This window comes from Equus asinus, chromosome 17 (genome assembly GCF_041296235.1).
Source record: "Equus asinus isolate D_3611 breed Donkey chromosome 17, EquAss-T2T_v2, whole genome shotgun sequence".
Lineage (NCBI taxonomy): Eukaryota > Metazoa > Chordata > Mammalia > Perissodactyla > Equidae > Equus > Equus asinus.
In genome coordinates, this window is record NC_091806.1 from 13,376,266 (window position 1) to 13,382,265 (window position 6,000).

The window sequence follows — 6,000 nt, forward strand, 5'->3', positions numbered from 1 at the left end:
TGTTCTGCTTTCAGTATTGGTGAACTTACCACACCTTAAGCACTTCCCTATTCAAGGTTTGCATATTCCTTTTCTTTCTCATAATGTACCTAAGTGTATTAAGGGAAATTTCCTTATTGATCTGTTGTTCTTCATGTTATAAATTGCACACACCACAAGTGAATACGGAAAATTATTTTTGAAGGATGGGAAGAGGCGTGTAGGAGACCTTCCCATACGTCAGCACAGGTCCCAGTTATATGGCACTGGTGCAGCACAAGCCATATTACTCAGCATGTAAAATTTTGTCTAGCATAAAGGGATATAATTATAATGAAGCACAGTTTTAAAAAAATTTCAAAGATCATGACAAGCCACATAATAGTGGCTTGGGGATTGGCACTGAATCACACAGCTAGAAGGCATAATTCAGCACATCTTAAGTTCCAAAACTTTGGTATTCACCAAGTCAGATTGGCCAATCAGCACATTTTATCAGATTCCAAAGTTGTAACTAGAAAAGATTTATATTGATCTTATATTTTTCACTAATGCCACTTTATTGCAGATTTAGTGTGCTCTTATAGAGATAATGCAGTATATTTTACACAATAAGGAATGGAAACGTATATAAATGCTCATGGCCTTATTAGCAGTGCTGGATGAAAGAAGTATGGGTATTTGTCCTTTTTAAATGATTTTAAAATAATATGTGTATATATGTCTGTGATGCTGACACACTCCAAAGACTACTGAGCCTGACAATTTTTAGAGCCATTCAAGATTCTTCCTTCATTGTTCACCTTCTTCCATTCTCTCCCACCTTTGAATGAGAAGACAATGTTCTCAATGCGACTAACCCATTTTGCTCATTTGAGGCTATTTGCAAGATCTTGTAGAATACTTAGTCTGCACTGGGTGTTTGCATTTGCATGGGAGGATATCCTTGGGCTTCAGATCTATTCCCCAACTCCTGGTACAGCTCTGAAGTTTCTGCTTCCATCAGGTAAATGACTTGTTGCTCATTTTCCCTGTGTCTTTCAAGTCATTCTTTGGGTAGGGGCGGTGGGAGAAGGAGTACATAAATGATCAACTCAGTTGTGTTTCGGAAGAGCTTGAAGGATTTGTAAAATCACAGTACTGTGATGTTGGGGTGAAGAGGTTGGCCAAACTGAACTAACTACTGTGCAATATCCCTTCCTTTGGGTATAACTTTTTGTATCTTAAGGCATTATAGTTTGACATTCTCCTTGTTTGGTTACTATTAATGAATGTTTGTTTTTACTTTCTGCAAATATTTTGTTAATACTGTGAATAGATTTTTGGATAGAGTAATTTTGTGAGGTAGATTTAATCTGTCAAGTTAATCTTAAATTTCTCATCTGATTTTTGCAAAATTTCTGCTTATTTAGAGAGATCCAGAGGTTTTAGTTTTTAAGGCTGTAAGTGGTTAAACATTTTCTTATAACATTAAGTTCTTGACTAGGATTGATTTTTATATGGATGAGCTAAACATCCAATCTCATCATCTCCTATATGGATAATCCTTTTATCCAGCTCCATTTACTGTATAGACCATTTTTACTTCACCGTCCTGACATGCCCCCTCTGTCATACACCACAGTTCTATACAATCATGGGTCTTTTCCTCAGTTTTCTATTCTGTTCCACTGACGTATTTACCCATCCTTGTGCCAGTTCCTCATTCTCTCAATAACTCTAGCGTTATGAGTTTGAATACCTGGTACCTCAGGTCTTTTCAAAAGTATCTTGCTTATTCTTTATAATTTTCATTTTCTAAATACATTTTAAATCAGTGTCGAATTCTACAAAATCTCCTAGTGAGATTTTGATTGGGAAGGCACTGAGCGAATAGAGTAATTTGAGGAGAATTGACATTTTTATAACACCAAATTGTGCAATCCAGGAGCATAGTTTTTCTACCAATTTATTTAGAACTTGCATAATGTTTCTCCATAAAATTTTAATTATTTTCTGATGTGGGGTTGGTGAGTGGATGAGTCGAAAGAAAGATTTCTTGGACTCTCAAGGTCTGGCAGTAGTGCTCTTTTATTTAGAGAATAGTGTGGAATAGCATGGGGACAGGGCCCATGGGCAGTCAGAGCTGCTGCATGGGGACAGGACCCACAGGCAGGAGGAGCTGCTGCTGCCACTGCTGCTGCTGCAAACATGGGTGGAGAGTATGGCTAAATTTACGGCATAGGTATGTGAGTTATCTCTTTACAAGACAAAGGAAAGAATATGTAAAAAGGACTGTTAAAATGTTACCAGTGCTGGTAGGGTCTGGTTAATGGGTGGTCCTATGACTTTTAGATAATCAAACCGGATTAAGTAAATGGCAAAAGCGACCACTTAAATATTATCTTCAGCTAAAGACAAGGAGGATGTTGGGGGGGGGGGGGTGGGTGAGGCTCAGTTACATGAGGTTGTCAGACAGTAAACAACTTAAGTCCTTGCCTTCCCCATTAAGAGTTTCCAGAGATAAGGTCATCCTCCCTTCCTCCTGGTGCAGAAAGCAAGACACCCCCCACAGCTGGAGACTTCCTTCACAAATGCAAATGTCTCTCGTCAAAGGGCAAGCAAATTCCACTCCTGAGAGCCCCCTTCTCATCTGCAGTTTTTAAAAGTAATCAGCCTAAAATAATCCTCATCATTTTCCTTTTAAGAGTAAGTTCATCTAGCTTTTATAAAATTTTCTGTCATTATGGAAGTTCTCTTTTAATTCTAATTTTTATTGTTTGTGTCCTATCTAAATGATATTACTTCTTTATCTATTCAAAGGCTTATGTATTTTTGTTATAATTCAGTCTGATAATGCAGTGAATTATATGTATAGATTTTCCAGAATTAAACCTACCAGCCAAACATGGGACTAACCCAGCGTAAATATAATGTACAATTTTCTAATACATTTTTAAAATCGCTATCAATAATATTTTAATATGTTTTAGGATTTTTGCATCTATCTATGTTAAATGATAGGCCTGAATACATTGGTTTTTATTATATATATACTGTTTAATCAGAATTTTGCTGTCCTCTTAGGATGAGTTGCAGTATGGTCCAGATTTTTTAAACTCTGGGAGAGTTTGTAATAACCACATATGATTTCTTTCCATGAACGTTTGGAAGCACCTCTCTTTAAAACGATCTGAAGAGGAAAGGAGTTGGGGAAGCAGAGAAACCGAAAACGCAATCCTTAAATTAAAAATGTGTTAAATCAAAATATTTGATGTATTCTTGATGGATGATGTAATAAAGTTGTAAGAATAATATTCAAATTGCAGTATAGTGCATATACTCTATTTCTATAAATTTCACATCCAATTCACTTTACATGGATGAAATATTTATCTGTCCTGTTCATGTACATTTAAAGACGTAAAATTTGAGTGAATCTCTAATCAACCTTGTGATTTCTCATTCCCCTTGTTCCCTATCACGTTCTTTACCTTTTGTCCTTAGAGTCCATGCAATGCTATTGTTTACCAGACCCTGAGGCATTTGAGAGAAATCTCCACCTTAGAGTGATGTTTCTTTTTATCAAATAAGTATGTTCATAGTAGTTTACCAGGAGGTTTTAGGTATTCACTAGGAAATGCTTTAATAATTTTTTTACTTGTCTTAAACTGTGTTAGAGAAATATAACTACAGCATTAAACCCATCATTTCAAAGATACTAGTGCTAAAGGTAAAGGAAATGTGGGAATGCCTGCTAATTATTTTTTCTCAGAGTGAATAAACTATAGATACAGACCTTACTTGATATGTAACATAGCAAACATCAGAAACTTCAAAATCAGCACACAAGTGCTAAAGTTTCAGACACATGGTTCTAGAGGAATTAAAAAAGCTATTTATGTGCATTAGAGTGAACATGTTGGGGACTTCTGCAAGTTAGCTAAATTATTTTCTATCATTATAAAAAATCACTAAACAATATTTAAAACTCTTTAAAGCACAGTAGAATGAGAATATAATTTAAAAAGATCAAATGGATATTAGAATGAGAATACCATTTAAACATGTGCAACTACATGTAGAAAAGCAAATCAAATTCTATTAAATTAGTCAATTACGGTTTTATCTGGAGATTGGGACTGAAGTTGTGGGAACAAGAAGTAGAAGGCTATGACTTTTTATTATAATTCATTATAAAATTTGATATGTTTTAACTAGTTCTGTGTATGCTAAACGAAAAACATTTTTGAAAAAAAAATCAGAATTCCCACTCTAGGCCAAACTTTTCCAATAATGCATTGTTGACAGAACCATAAAGGAACTGCATACACCTTGTAATGATAACTAGTACATGACGCAAAAAATAAAATTGCTACCATATCTTTTAGTTTGCAATGGTTTCTAAATTGGATCTAGATTCAATGATGGGAATGGATCCTGTTTTAAATTACTGCATATCGGGGCTCGCCCAGTGGCATAGCAGTTAGCTTTGCATGTTCCACTTTCACCACCCAGGGTCGGTTCGGATCCTAGGTGCGGACCTATGCACTGATCGTCAAGCCATGCTGTGGCGGGCATCCCACATATCAAGTGGAGGAAGATGGGCACAGATATTAGCTCAGGGTCAGTCTTCCTCAGCAAAAAGAGGAGGATTGGTGGCAGACATTGGCTCAGGACTAATCTTTCTCACAAAAAATAATAAAGTAAAAAAAATAAAAGGGTAAATCACTGCATCTAAAAAAAATTAGATTTATCTTACACATAATGGCTTTGCATATTAAAAGTTTAACAGATATCATTTCCATAAACCCAATGACTCTTCTGATGATTTTCCCCTCAGTTATTTTTCATAATGGCCTGGATGGACAAACAAAATTTAACATTGCTAAAGGAATTCATTCTCATGGGAGTCACAAACCATCCTGAGCTGCAGGCTCTATTAATGGGGCTCTTCCTCATCATCTACATGATTTCAGTGGTGGGCAACTTGGACATGGTCATTCTCACCAAGATGGACTGCAGGCTATAAACATCCATGTACCTTTTTCTCAGACATCTGGCTTGCATCAATCTTGGTTATTCAACAGCTGTGGGACCCAAAATGTTGGTAAATTTTGTAGCGAATAAAAATACAATCCCCTATAATTGGTGTGCTACATAGCTATCTTTCTTCATTTTGTTCATCATTAGTGGATTTTTCATTCTGTCGGCAATGGCCTATGATTGCTATGTGGCCATCTGTAACCTCCTCCTCTGCACAGTCATCATGTCACAAAGGGTATGTTGCATGCTGAGACAGTCCCCAATCTGTATAGTGCCGTTCTCTCTCTGATAACCACCGTAAGGATTTTTATTTCATCCTCTGTGGCTATAATGTAATTAGTCATTTCTACTGTGACAGTCTTCCCTTGTTAACTTTGCTGTGCTCAAGCATATGTCAAATTGGGTTGATAATACTAATGTTTTCAGCATTTAATTTGATTTCATCTCTTCTGATAGTTCTTGCGTTCTAAATACAGATCCTTATGGCCATCCTTAAGATGAACTCTGCGGAGGGCAGGCACAAGGCCTTCTCCACCTGTGGATCTCACCTGATAGTGGTAATTGTATTATATGTGACTCTATCCTTTACATATTTGCATCCCAAGACCAGTCATTCCTTTGATCTTGATAAAATCTCCTCTGTATTTTACACTTTTGCTATACCCATGCTGAATCCCATGATGCACAGCATGAGGAACAAAGAGGTAAAAGATGTCCTCCATAGGCTTTGGAAAAATCTGCTCAAACTCCCTATATAAAGTTCAATAGAGAATGTATATACAATAAATTAGGTTATAGAGAATTGTTTATTACATATAATAATAATTTAGAAGCAGTAATGTGTAAAAGGCATGAGAAACCAGAAATATTTTTCTTATTTTCAACTGACAGCTTTTCAAATGGTGACCATCCTTCTGGTATCAACTTTGATTTGTCTTCAAGTTTCAGTACAAAAGCCTGAAGTCTGGATCACGGTTCTCACAGTGACAAGTGCTT

At 36.2% G+C, this 6,000-nt stretch overlaps 1 pseudogene; it reads left to right on the forward strand.

Moving 5' to 3' along the window:
- Positions 1 to 4,813: 4,813 nt before the first annotated feature.
- On the forward strand, positions 4,814 to 5,762 carry LOC106823622 (olfactory receptor 8K3-like; annotated as a pseudogene).
- The last annotated feature ends 238 nt before the right edge of the window (positions 5,763 to 6,000 follow it).